Source organism: Sceloporus occidentalis, unplaced genomic scaffold (genome assembly GCF_023333645.1).
Source record: "Sceloporus occidentalis isolate IW3139 unplaced genomic scaffold, rSceOcc1.0.p SCAF_1, whole genome shotgun sequence".
In the NCBI taxonomy this organism is placed as follows: Eukaryota; Metazoa; Chordata; class Lepidosauria; order Squamata; family Phrynosomatidae; genus Sceloporus; species Sceloporus occidentalis.
The window spans coordinates 3,788,843-3,802,515 of record NW_028316981.1 but is presented as its reverse complement, the minus strand read 5'-3'; the positions used below and the strand labels follow the sequence as shown (position 1 = coordinate 3,802,515).

At 45.7% G+C, this 13,673-nt stretch overlaps 1 protein-coding gene and 1 long non-coding RNA gene across 3 annotated transcripts in view; one reads left to right on the top strand and one right to left on the bottom strand.

The window, feature by feature from the left end:
- LOC149320413 (uncharacterized) overlaps positions 1-1,339 on the bottom strand; it is a 31,065-nt gene extending 29,726 nt beyond the window's left edge. The window contains exon 1 of the mRNA XM_089499607.1: positions 1,258-1,339. The gene's annotated coding sequence lies outside the window, so the exon portion shown is untranslated. The remainder of the gene's footprint in view (positions 1-1,257) is intronic.
- A 2,491-nt stretch (positions 1,340-3,830) lies between these two features.
- Positions 3,831-13,673, top strand: part of LOC149320412 (uncharacterized) — a 14,275-nt gene continuing 4,432 nt past the window's right edge. The window contains exons 1-3 of one of the 2 annotated variants that reach the window (XR_016278890.1): positions 3,831-4,109; positions 8,662-8,788; positions 10,530-10,633. This is a non-coding gene — a long non-coding RNA (uncharacterized LOC149320412). Of the gene's footprint in view, positions 4,110-5,408; positions 5,936-8,661; positions 8,789-10,529; positions 10,634-13,673 lie in introns of those variants that run through there. The other variant, XR_016278884.1, reaches the window with a different exon arrangement.

Below are 13,673 nucleotides of genomic sequence, written 5' to 3'. Positions count from 1 at the left end.
GGTATGAGTACCTTGCCTAGAGGTTCCAGATGCTGTCTGATCTTGTTAGTTAAGTAGAGTTAGCCCTGGTTAGTACTTCAATAGGAGATCACCAACAAATACCAAGTGCTTGTAGGCTGTATTTCAGAAGAAGGAACTGGAAAAACCACCTCTGAATACTCTGGCTAATAAAATCCTACAAAATGCATGGGGTCACCATGAGTTGACAGGCGACTTGAAGGCACACACATCCACACAGGGAAGCAGACATTTGTGGAGTCCTCTGATAGCAAACACATTGTCAGGAACTCTGTGCCAATGTTCTCCTTTCATGCTATAAAGCAGATCCAGGACTTATAGTCAAAAGCAAAGTTTATTGAAAGCAAAGAAAAACCCTACGGCTTTGTGTCAGTTCTAAGGTTAACATTTGTCTCATGAACTTTTATAGTGGCTATTTACAATCCCGCCCCCCCCCCCCCCCCAGTTCTGTGTAATGGTTTTACTGGTATGATTAATCCCAAACTTCCCGCACTTAGGGGCTGTACAGATGGGTGCTATCCAGCTGCCCCATTACTGGAGAGATCAGGGCTGCGGCAACTGAACGCCATGGGACCGATCCAGCCTCTAGAAAGCACAAAAAGGGCCCAGAAAAACAGGGTCCCTTTTGCACCCTGTAAAGGGTATCATAACCCCCCCCCCCAGCGTGGCTTCATCACACCCCTTCAATGCTGCGCCATTTGAATGCAGCACAGGAAGTGCATGATCATGGTGTGGACCAGCGTGCGCTAAAATGGCGCTGTGGCACTAGGGTCCCAGTGTCCATGGTGAGCATGATGTGCCGTGGCTCCCCCCACAGGCTGGTGCTTTTCGCTGGTCTGTACGGGGCCTTAGGCCATTTTCATGACATAGTCCATAAGAGTCTGTGTGCCTGGCACCTGCTGATGTCTATGAGAGAATGTCATGCAGGGACTGGCTGGCGGGGGGGGGGCGGTTGTCTTTCTTTTCCTCCTCCTTCCCTCCCTCTTGGAGAACCTTTTCCAGCTCCATCCATTTCCTGAAGAGGATTCCCCCCCCCAAAAAAAAACCCAACCCCACCGCCTGCCTCCCCCTTCGTCCCCACAGACAGGGGTCTCCTCCTCCTCTTGCCCCCCATCTCTCTGGGGAAGGAAGGGAGGTCTGGGAGGGAAGTGGGTCCTCTGGGAGACTGGTCAGGACTCCTCTTTCCTCCCCAGAAGCCCCACTTGGGGCCTCTTCCTTTCAATGCGCCCCCTCTCTTACCTCCTTCTCTCTCCTGCTCCACCTTCTGGGCCTCTCTTCGCCTTCCCTCCTCTTTTCCTCCCACGAGATCTTTCTGGACATCTACTGCCTCTCTAGGAATCTGAGTCTCTGCTCTCTCTCCCCCTTGGAGGACTCTCTAGGAATCTGCTCTCTTTTGCTAGAGGACTCTCTAGGAATCAGAGCTCTGCTCTCTCTCCCCCTTGGAGGACTCTCTAGGAATCTGCTCTCTTCTGCTAGGGGACTCTCTAGGAATCTGAGCCTCTGCTCTCTTTCCCCCTTGGAGGACTCTCTAGGAATCTGCTCTCTTTTCCTAGAGGACTCTCTAGGAATCAGAGCTCTGCTCTCTCTCTCTCTCTCCCCCTTGGAGGACTCTCTAGGAATCTGCTTTTTGCTAGAGGACTCTCTAGGAATCAGAGCTCTGCTCTCTCTCCCCCTTGGAGGACTCTCTAGGAACCTGCTCTCTTTTGCTAGAGGACTCTCTAGGAATCAGAGCTCTGCTCTCTCTCCCCCTTGGAGGACTCTCTAGGAATCTGCTCTCTTCTGCTAGGGGACTCTCTAGGAATCTGAGCCTCTGCTCTCTTTCCCCCTTGGAGGACTCTCTAGGAATCTGCTCTCTTTTCCTAGAGGACTCTCTAGGAATCAGAGCTCTGCTCTCGCTCCTCCTTGGCGGACTCTCTAGGAATCAGCTCTCTTCTTCTAAAGCCTTGGGGGGAGGAGGAGGAACACAATAAATGGGGCTGAAGGGACTGGAGAAAGAGAAGGAGAACCTCCTCCTTGTTGTATCCCAGGTGGGGAGGGGGTCCTGGCTCCTGCCCCCCCCTTTGGGATGGAGACCCCCCTTGTTCCCCCCCCCCCCAGTCCCCCCTCTTCTTCCAAGGGCTCTTTCTTCCTTCCCTCCCATATAAAAGAGAGGACAGAGGGGAGAGAGAGGGCCAGCTGTGGGCCAAGGGTGCCTCTCCCTGGAGGAATAAAGGCACTTGGACCCCATTTGGACTTGCAGTCACTTCCGACTATGATTCTATGATTGTGAAGACAGGTGTGTGGAGCGGGAGGTTGAGGATCCTTTGTGCCTCAAGTAAGCTACCAAAGCAACAAAGGAGGTTCAAGGGCAGAAAGAGTGTGATCTGTTACCATTGCCTTCCTCTGAAGCTGAGAGAGTGTGACTTAGCTCAAGTAAGCTAGCCAAGCAACAGAGGAGGTGGGGGGGGGCAGAAAGAGTGTGACCTGCCACCATTGCCTTCCTCTGAGGCTGATATAGTGTGATTTAGGTCAAGTAAGCTAGCCAAGCAACAGAGGAGGTTTGGGGGCAGAGAGAGAATGATATGTCACCATTGCTTCCCTCTGAGACTGAGAGAGTGTGACTGAGGAGTGTGACTGAGCTCAAGTAAGTCAGCCAAGCAACAGAGGAGATTTGAGGGGCAGAGAGAGTGTGAGCTGCCACCATTGCCTTTCACTGAGGCTGAGAGAGTATGACTTACCCAGTGGGTTTATGTGGCTGTACTGGGATTCCAGCTGTAAGGTTCTGTGTATTCCTGCATGGCAGAAGGGGGTGGATGACTGGAAAGAATCCTGGAATTGGAAGGGACCCACTAACTTCCCCTGAGGCTGAGAGAGTGTGACCTACCCAGCCCCCATAACTTTCCTACAGGAGTCTCCCCCCCCAAAAAAAAGGTCCCAACATCTTCCACCTCTTCCTCCCTTTTCAGTCTGCCTTCCCTTCCCTTGGTGGCCATGGGGGACCCCTGACCTCCCATGATAGTCTCAGCAAAGACCCCTTTTCCTGCTCCCAAAAACACAAGAGCCAAAGACCCTCACATCTTCCCCAAACAAGGCCAGTAAGGAGGATCTTATTCCCTTTGAACAGCCCCCCAATAGATAGGTCCCATAGGGACCCTTCAGAGAGGAGGGAAGAGGGAGGCCTTGGGGGGAGAGAAAAGGGGTATTTCCCCCCTTCCTTCCCCCCTAAACTCCCTATAAGACCTCCTTTATGGGGATTTGGGGTCCCCTACCCGTTGACTTCCTTCCCCCAACAACAGGAAAAGAGTGACCCTCCTCCTCCACCGGAAATGAGACCAGAGAGGATGTCCTCCCCACTCTCTTTTCCCATATTAACACTTCTTGTCTCAGTCTCTAGGAATCTGCACTCTGCTCCTTGGAAGGGGAGGAGGTGGAGGGGCTTCTATCCTTCCTGCAAAGAAAACTCAGAGGAGGAAGGAGGAGGAGGGTCCCAGGGAAAGGTATTTGGGGCAGTTGTGGTTGCTCTTGTCTTCAAATCCTTTCTGACTTGTGGAGGCCCTAGGGGATCCTCTCCTGGGATTTTCTGGGCAAGGTTTGTCTTAGAGGTGGCTTTGCCATTGCCTTCCACTGTAGCTGAGAGAGTGTGACTTCTTGCCCAAGGACACCCCCCCCCCCCGTGGATCTCCATGGCCTAGCCAGGACTCGAACCCAGGACCCCAGAGTCCAAACCCTGCGACCCCTGGGCCAGGCTGGCTCCTAAATATATTTGGGGGGGGGGGAACAAAAGAAAGAGGCTCCCCTGGGAATAAAGGAATAATAAATTCCCCCTGGAAGGAAGAAAGGAGGCCCTGGGCATTCCTGCCTCCTTCTCTGAAACCCTTTTTCTTTAGCAGCTTCTATTTAAAAATGGGGAAAGAATGGAAAGATGTGGCGCCTGGATTTTCTGGACATTGGTCCAAAACACACTGCAGAAGTAATCCAGTTTGAGACCACTTTAACTGTCATGGTTCTGCCCTATGGAAACTTGGGATTTGTAGTTTGTCATCGCACCAGAGTTCTCTGACAGAGGTGGCTCAATGTCTCACAAAAATACAGCTCCCAGAATTTTCTGACAGGTAAAACATAGTGTTTTGGGTGTTAACAGTTTTTCCACATTCACAGGGGTCCTGTGCCCCTAACCCCCAGTGACTGTGTAGGGACAAGTGTGTATTCAGGACAGGGTGGTTTTTGTATGGGGCATTTGTTTTAGTTACACTTTTTATTTATTTAGGTATTTTTAACTTTGGGGTGTTTTTTATGTTAATTTCATACTGTTTAAACTAGATAGTTTTAGTTATACTTTTTAAAAATATAAAGTTTTTAAAATGTCTTTTTTCTCTCTGAGAGCCAACTCAGGACCCTTTCTGGACAAATAAATAAATATAAATATATTCATGCCATTTGTGACCTCCAAGCCATGAATATAAATGTTGTTGTTGTTGTTAGCTGCTTTCAACTCGACTTTGGTTCATGGTGACCCTTTGGATGAGACATCTCCAAACCCTCCTATCCTCAACCTCTCTGCTCAGGTCTTGCAGAGTCTGGCCCCTGGTCTCCCTGAGTCCATCCATCTGGCATGTGGTCTTCCTCTCTTTCTATTGCCCTATATCTTCCCCAGCATCACTGTCTTTTCTAGTGAGTCATGCCTTTTGATGATGTGACCAAAGTATGACAGCCTTGGCTTCCAGGAAGAATTCTGGCATGATATATTCAAGGACCCATTTGTTTGTCTTTTTGGCCATCCATGATATGCTTTGCAATCTTCTCCAGCACCACATCTCAAATGAGCTGATTTTCTTCCTGTCTGCCTTCTTCTTGCGCCCAGGCTCCAGGTGCCCCCCTTGTCTCTTGCTATTCCTAGAAGAGAATTGGGTTTAAACCACTCCTTCTTAAAAAAATTCAGTGTGTGTGTGTGTGTGTGTGTGTGTTTATTTATATATACACTCTGGCTATTATTACTATTTTCCAACCCAAATTGGAAATCCAAGTCTCCCATCCAAGTAACTAACCAGGGATGACCCTGCTAAACTTCCAAGATTACATGGGATCTGGTGCCTTAAAGATACCCAGACCAGAGTAATAATTCTTAACAATGTACATTGCTGGTACTCTGTAAATACCTGATAAACACTAATAATAATAATAATAATAATAATAATAATAATAATAATAAAATTTTATTTATATACCGCCTTTCCAAAGATCAAGGCGGTTTAACAACATGGTTAAAACATCCACAATACAATAAAAACCAACAATAAAAACAGGATAAAACACAGTTACATTTTCCCCCCAAAAATAAAAAATCTCAAGTCAGCTTCCAATGCTGTTGAGAGGGGATAATAACACAATAATGTTTTGGTTTTGCAGGACGTTCAAATCATCTCAGGGACATTGTTGCCCCAAGACAGATGGCGGAGGAATATCTTTGATCCAACTTGTGCCTTCATTGGATTAAACAAACAAACAAACAAAAAAAGACATAGATGGATGATAAACCAGACTCAGCTGGTCTTGAAGGAGGAAGAGGCCTTTATGGCCTCAGGACCAGCAATGGGGTATTCTGGGAAAGTACAGTCCAAGGGTCCCTGGGTGAAGACTTTGCCAGTTCAGATACAAAGCGCCAGCACTTCAGGCAGCTCTTGTACAAGGTGGGTGAGGGACCCCGAGAAGTTTGCAGCCGACTCCATCATCTTTGCTGTCAGTGGCTGAAGCCAGAACGACACACAATAAATGAGATCCTGGACCTGGTGATCTTGGAGCAGTTCCTGACCATCTTGTCCCCAGAGGTGGAGAACTGGGTCAGTAATGTGGGGCACATACCTGTTCCCAGGCAGTGGCCCTGGCAGAGGGTTTTCTCCTGAGTCAAGCAGAGGCAGAGAAGAAGCAAAAAGAGCAGCAGGTGAGGGCATTTCCTGTCAGGGATGATGGGAGTTGTAGCTCTTCACCTCTGGCTCGAACTCACCACCTTGTTACGCACCGGCGCTGACCAGTTTTGGCCAGTGGTTAAAGCTTTGCTCTAAAGCAGCAGAGTTACAGAGAATAGGCTGAAGACCCGGACAAACTCTCCAAGCCTTCTCACTCTTGCTTCCACAGAAGTCTTCACACGTCTTCAGGATCCAGCTGGCTCTTGTATCTTCACTCAAGACACCAGACAACTCAGTAGTCTTATATAAAAGATCTACTTTATTCTACTATATATAGCTCCAAAACTATTGAATACAACTCCTCACTACTATCCACTACTACCCACAAAATACATTGGGATTCATATCCATTATTATAGTCCTTGGATAATACCACCCACTCTTGTCAGTTTCCACCCAGTGGGCGTGTACATCCACTCTCATTGGTTCTCTTGTTTCTACCCAGAATTAATGATTTCATCATCTCAGCCTTGACCATTTAACAATTCTCAGGTGTGTTCAATTATCCACTTTACATTTCTGTCAGGACTTGCTAATTGCATTACCTTTTACACCTGTGTGGCTCTTAATTGCTTCTGCTGAGTCACCCTGACTCTCACATACAAGTTTTATTTCATTCACTGTATATCCCATGTTGCTTTTTCCTTAACATTTCCTCCTGGGGCAAATGTAAACAGGTTCTGGCTCTGAGCTGCCTTTTTTGCACCTCTGATGACTTTGGGGGGCAAAGGCCCCCTGAAGAGGTTGTCCTGAAATGTGGTGCCCCAAGATGTGAGTTTGATCAGGAGGAATATGGAGAGGGATCACTTGTGATGAAGTGGAATCACAGTCCCCAAAGCCTCTGAGAAGGGTGATTCTGCTTCAAAACATGGTACATGCTCTGTGTGCCAGGTTTTTAAAGGAAGTGCCAGATTTCTCTGCTGGCACTGCCACACAATCAGACTTCCCCTGTGGTGACTGCAGTGGCAGAGTTTGGCCCAGATGTGTTCAGGAGCTGAATGGGCTTCCAGCCACTCCAAGACATAATCCACTCTAGCTCTAAGGGATGAAACACTTTCACCATTGCTGACTTTTTCATAACAAAGACAACATAACAAGTTACCAATAACAGTGTTGTAGCCAGAGTGTACGGTAGATGTTAGCATGGTTAGATTTTTTCAAAAAGACCCCTAAATCCTCCCATTTAAAACATATTGGCAGAGGTAATTGGATGTGCCCACTCTAGCTTTGCTTGAGCATAGACGTCTCTGAGAAAGCGTCAACAGCCTTAGTGTGGATGATCGTTTTCCTTATGACCCTATGCGGAAGGGCTTGATGGGAAACAACTAATATCCTCCATAAATGCGAAGCAAGCACCTCACATACGCAGCAGAGCCCAGTTAGGAGTTACCAACAGGAAGGTATGGCCCTTAGATGTTTTTCAAGCCACAGCTATTCCAGCATTGATGGACTTTTCTCATCGTAGAGGCTGTCTATAGATCATGCAATCTTTAATGTGTAAATCCAGTTTTGCTTTGAAGTAGAATAAACAACTCTCCTCCTAAGACAGGACTGAGCCTATTTAAGGACCTACGATTTCTTTGTTCTCTGGTCTGTGTTAGAAGCTAGACAGATTTCTTGTCTGTCTGAGTTCTAACACAGTCCCATTCTACTTTCTCTCCCCTTCTCTTCACTCTATGTTGCTTAGCTTTCATCAAGCTCTGGCTTGGCCAACCCCCCCCCCCCCTTTTCCCCATTCCAGCATCTCACATTGGATTCCAAAGGAGATCATTGGTATAGGTATAGCCCTTAGTTTTGCCTCTCATCTGTTCTCAAGTGAGAGTATGCGTGTATGGCTGTGTATTTCTTCCCTATTAATAAAATTAGACTTTAATTGAAGAAGTCCATCTCTGTGCTATTTCTTAAGGAATTGATTGGTCCCTCCATTAACAATTTGGGAGTTGGTCTCTAGGGGTCTTTGTGAGAGCCCCCCTCTCAGCAATTTGAGCTAATTAAAAATTTCCTAATTACATTAGCAGTAGGTTTTCATTTTTGTTTCTCCATATCTGTTACAGTTCCTCCTTACACACATGCACACACATATACATACAGTGTGCCCTTCTTTTACGTAGGGGATCTGTTCCACACACACACACCCTGCGTAAAAGAAATAGCGCATGTGCTCGAGCCCCATTACAAGTAATGGGGTTCGTGCTCGCAGTGTGGCGGTGGTGCGTGTGTGCCAAAGGCGTGCGCACCATTGTTTCTTCTGGCACATGGCACCGCGTCTTCTGGTGCTGCTTTCAGCATATGCTGAAAGCAGCGTATAATGCACCTGCGTATGACGCGGGCGCACTGTAAATATGTATATTTACATAAAAATGTATTTATAAAAAATGGTACAAAGCGGCAGAAGACTTCCATTATAAGTCAGAGCAGGGTTCAGGTGTTCTTGCTGTGGGTTCTATGGAATTGTTTGTTTTCAAGTATATACAATAAACACGTACCAAGTATCAACACAAGTGTCATACTATATTCCACTTTTTTGAACTCTTCTTTTGTATGCCACTTTTTCAAGTTAGGCTTATGAGGTGCTGACTTTTACTTGGCTTGGTTGTGGGTGGATGTTTCATACCACACAAGCCCAAAACCCTTTTGAGGTTTTTGCCATTTTCTTATCCTTCTCCAATTTCCATGTCTTGAATCCTGACTGCTGTTTCAGGTCAAGAATCCCTTGGTAGAAGTTCATTCTAAACTCCCTGTGGACAAGAAGGCTCCATTGGACCCCAGGCAGAGTCCACAATGGAGGACAATCAAGCCAAAGTGTGATGGAGGCACCCTCTTGCAAGGTACGGATGAACACTCGCTGTCCAGAATCCTGTGTGTCTTTTTGTTGTTGTGTGTTTTTGCTTTATGGCAAACCTAAGGCACTAAGCGTGGACTTTTCTTGGCAAGATTTGTTGAGGGTTGTGTAATATGTTTTTCACATGCACAGATTGTGCTCTCCACCCTTGATGTAGAATCTTGGCCACTTTGTGTTCATGTGTGTGTGAGAGAGATTATTAGTATTTAAAAGATTTAACACAAACAAAACCAGCCAAGAATGCATTTGACAATCAGTAAAAGGAGTTGCTTTGTGTTCCTGGACTATCCAGGTTAAAAAAAAAAAAACCAACTGGTTTAACAAAATCTGTAATAGAGTATCTCAGAATCGACTCAGACTTGCATCCTTCCGAGGCTGCTAGAATGACTACCCAGCTTGTTGGGGGAAATTAACTTACGCACATTGTAAACTGCTTAGGGAGTGGTTAAGTGCACTGATAGGTGGTATAGAAATGTACTTGTTGCTTCTATAAGAAGAAATAAAAAGAAAGCTTACAATAATCTGTAGGTATCGTAACGTAAATAGATGAAGAACTACTGTTTTGTTTTCACTAAGTTGATGTGAAACATGTTATATTGTATGGGTATATAAATCTGGTAAGTAAAGAAATAAATATAATGTTTTGGGAATGGTTGTGTAATGTTTTGTCTGTAGGTCAAGCTGCTTGGATTTCATTGCTCTTTATAGAGTGTTGGTTCCAGTAAAGCAATATTATATTTTACAACTGAGTAAGGCGTGGCAGACTGAAAACAAGCTGTGAAAGAAACAGGTGATTTTAGTTAATCTGAGTACAAAGCTAAGTAATTAGGAAACAGCTATAAAAAGTGTCAAACTCACTAGAGGAAAGCAAAAAGAAACAGCAGGTAGCAGCAAGCACAGATTGAGTGCAGCATGAGGAACACAGCAGCACAAGCAAAGTATTGCTGGAATATTATTTTGTTTACAGCTCAATGCTAGAAGGTATGCTGTGATATTTTGTTTATATGCTGCAAAAGAAGATTGCTGACAGAATTAAGCAATTAAGGACTATATTTGTTTTCTCGTTTATAATCAATCCTGAAGGACAAATGTGCTCAAGGACTATATATATGTGGCTGAGATGAAAATAAACATTAGTTGCTCATTATTTCTATATCTAATGGAGTTGCAAGGCAGGCTTGGTTTCCACCAATCACACTTCAGACAGACTGTAAGGGGGGCTGCAAGGGAATTAGAATATAAATTAGTTTAAAATTAGTATAAAAGCAGGAGCGAGGGACTAAGAGAGGTTATTCAGTGAGAGTCAGATAAGAAATCTGACTGTCTCAGATTGAAGTTAGTCCAGAAGGGACTGTGATAAACTGGCAAGTGTGTGTTAATATAACCACACTAGGTTAACAGAAGTTTGTGTCTGAATGCTATACATAAACAAAGGCAAGCGCACTAGCTAAGATATTGAATTGATAAAGGGAAGATGCTTGGGACCCCACCCCTTTTATACTTGGGGAGAGCGTTAAAAGGGTAGAAGTGGGATAGGTGTCAGTGATGAATGACCTTATGTGGAGAAAGTTATGTGACTATAAGGAAGGTCCAGTCACAACCTCAATTTAGTTATTTTGTGTCCCAGTGTAAATTCAGGTTTGATTTTCTCTTAGAGCCATTTAGTTGTCTGTAGGACTGTATAAATGTGTACATGTGTAGAACACCCTCATTTGTACTTTCTGCAGGTGTGCATATGTCCAAGATTCTCTCCAAACGTAGGGAGAGAGGAGAACCAACATTGAAAGATTTCTCCATGGAAGAAACTGCAGGAAAGACAACCTTGGAACAGGTTAACATTCACCCCTTCCTTCCTTTATGAATGGAACATTGCTATTGCTTCCTCAGGCCTTTTCACTCTCAACCACCTTAACTGTCTTTTCCCAACCACCATCCAGAAGGTTCTTTTGTAACTGCCCTCTGATTGGCTGGCTGCCCTCACACCGCCAGTGATGTCATCACTCCTCATGTTACAGTACCCCCCTCCCCCAGGGAAGAAGGTCCTGATCAATGGAGGGACTCCCATTTATCACAATAGGGTTGCCATAAGTCAGAAACAACTTGAAAGCACATAATGACAAGAAGGGGGATATATATGAAGTCCCCCATATTCCTTGGAGGGGACAAAGGGGTCCCTTGAACATCTTGGAGGGGGGAGAGGAGGAGGGGCTCGTGCTTGGAGGAGGCAGGACAGACAAAGGCAAATGTAGGAGAATTTTTCCATATGCGCTGAAGAGACATTGCTTTGCACTCATGCAAACATGAGAGTGCTTGTCTTTCAGATTAAATGTGAGAACTCTTCTACTAGGTAGAAACAAGACGCAAAGTTAATCTAGCTTTTCTTGTCTGAAGAAGAATCAGGTTAACTATTTCAAAGTACACAATCCAAATGTCGGGGCACAAGATGATTAATCAACCATGCTGCATTTTTCCTATTTGTTTTTGCCTATAAAAGAAAGAGACTTGCATGGTTCCAGGGGCAATTGAATTGTCCAGATGTCAGTTGAATTGTCCATTGCTAGATGGCTTTGTTTGATTTCTTTATGGGTAAAGAGACAACATGGCAGGGCTAGATGGGAGGTCAGGGAAGGCTTCTGCCATGCAATCCCTTCTGCGTCTACAAACACCTTTTCTTTTCTGAAATTGCTGGAGCAAGCAAAACCAGGAATGCAGCTACAGCTGCTGTTATAAAAAAAAAGGGGGGGGGGAAACTAAAACTTTTTGAGTCTTCATAGAGCCGTGATTAAACCTTAAGCGCAGAGCCAGCTGCACAGAGACCTTGTGCCAATTACTCCTTTTTCTCAGCTCTTAGGGTTGTTGTAACAAACAGACAGTAACATTTTCTGACTGACAGCTTTTATTATTATTATGTGAGAGCAGCATGAGGGACTGTGTCAAACGACTTACCAAAATCAAGTCTGCAGAGTGGAGCTCCTGTAGATCACCCCGTATTAGTCAATGGCAGCGTATGCATGTTGACCAACAAAGTCTTGCATTTTTCCCATCTGGGGGGAGGTACAGCTGAACCCCCATGGATGGAAAGGGCCCACTCTATATATTATAGATCTCAACTCCTGAAATCAGAAGGGCACAAGAAGGGTCTTTCATAAATCGTCTATGGGAAATTTACTGAAATTCCCCTGAATGTATTTCAGATTGTCAAAGCCCAGTTATAAGATCTGGTGTGGTCTGGCTGAGGCCTGGGGCCATAGAATCATAAAGTTGGAAAAGACCATAGGCAAGGGATCTTATTTTGAGGAATGCAAATCTAGGGAGCTGCAGGACTCAGGGTTGCTTGGGAAGACTGTGAGCCAACATGAACAGTCCTTGAGATCCACCTGCTTTGAAGGATGAGGGCCTCTCAATTTCCAGAGTTGGGAGAAGGCAGGGAAACTGCATTGACTCCTCAGCCAGGGGTCACAAAGGGGAGCCTGTTGGAGACGCATCACAACCTGCCATTGTGACCTCATTGTCCAAGGAGGCAGTTGGCAGGACAACTCACAGGACTCCTCACAGGCAGGACTCAAACAATCCTTTCCTTGCCCTCCCAGGGGCCGCAGAGAGGAAGGTCCTGCCCACTCAGGTTCTCCTCCTGCTGGGCTTCTTGAAGGCAACCCCTTGGCTGCTTTGTGAACAGGTGAAGGCTAAGTCCTTAGACCAAACCTTTCCAGAGGATTTCACAGGCCAACAGGCATTCACTCTTTGAAGTGGCTGATCAGGTAAGAGGTGTCCCTTTTAAAGGAAAGTCAAGCATTTCCTTGGCTCAAGGCAAAGCTGGAGAGCATTTGCGAGAGTGAGGCCTTGAGGGATGCCGAAAATGTTCCCCCCTCCCCTCCCCCAGCCCCTTTGGTCCTCTCCTCTGCTGCCTCGGTGGGCTCAGTCCCTGGCCGGCCCACATGGCCCCCACATGGCCGCAGGAAGTAAACAGAGGCCAGACTCCTGAAGCAGGGAAAGGACTGTTCTGCTATTGGCCAGCCTGCCAGCCAATAGGAGGAGCTCCAGCCTCCAACAGAGCCCTAGGCAGCCAAGGCACAGTAACAAAGAGCGGCCAAGGCAAGAGCAGCCAAGGCACCGTAACAAAGCCCAGGAGCGGGGGAAGACCTGGGAGAAACGCCAAACCGTACCGTGACCGTGCAGAACAGTCCAAAAGCGGGAAATTCAGGCCCCCCACCGGGTTATGACAACCCTAAAGGCCATCTTGGAGTACTGAAGGCCTATCCTTGACCTCAATATGACATCTCTTCAAATATTTAAACAGTGCTATCAGATCAACTCTTCTCCATGTTAAACATCCCCCACTCTCTAAGTCATTCCTCATAAGGCATGGTTTCCAAACTTTTCATCATTTTAGTCGCCCTCCTTTGGACACACTTTTCTCAACATCCTTTTTGAATTGTGGTGCCCAGAACTGGACACAATATTCCAGGTAAGGCCTGACCAAGGCAGAATAGAGTGGCACTATTACTTCCCTTGATCTAGACACTATACTTCTACTATGCAGCTGTGGTTTGGTTCTAGGCCCCCTGCCCCCAATTGATAACACAATTTGTGGACATTCAAGTTCTATTAAACATAATGGTGCAGAAAAATGGTGTTCCTTATATAAAATAGCAAAATCAAGCTTTGCTTTTTAGACTTTATATCTTTTTGGAATATTTTCAAGCCACATGGATGGTTGAATCCATGGATGTGGAGGCCTGATTGTATATGTAAAACTACATGATATCAAAACACAAATTTTTGCTTCTTTATGCAAGACAATTTTTCAACTCTTTCCTCTTCAAATTTGGCATTAAATATGCTATGAACTCTCTGTGATAGACTGGCAAGTT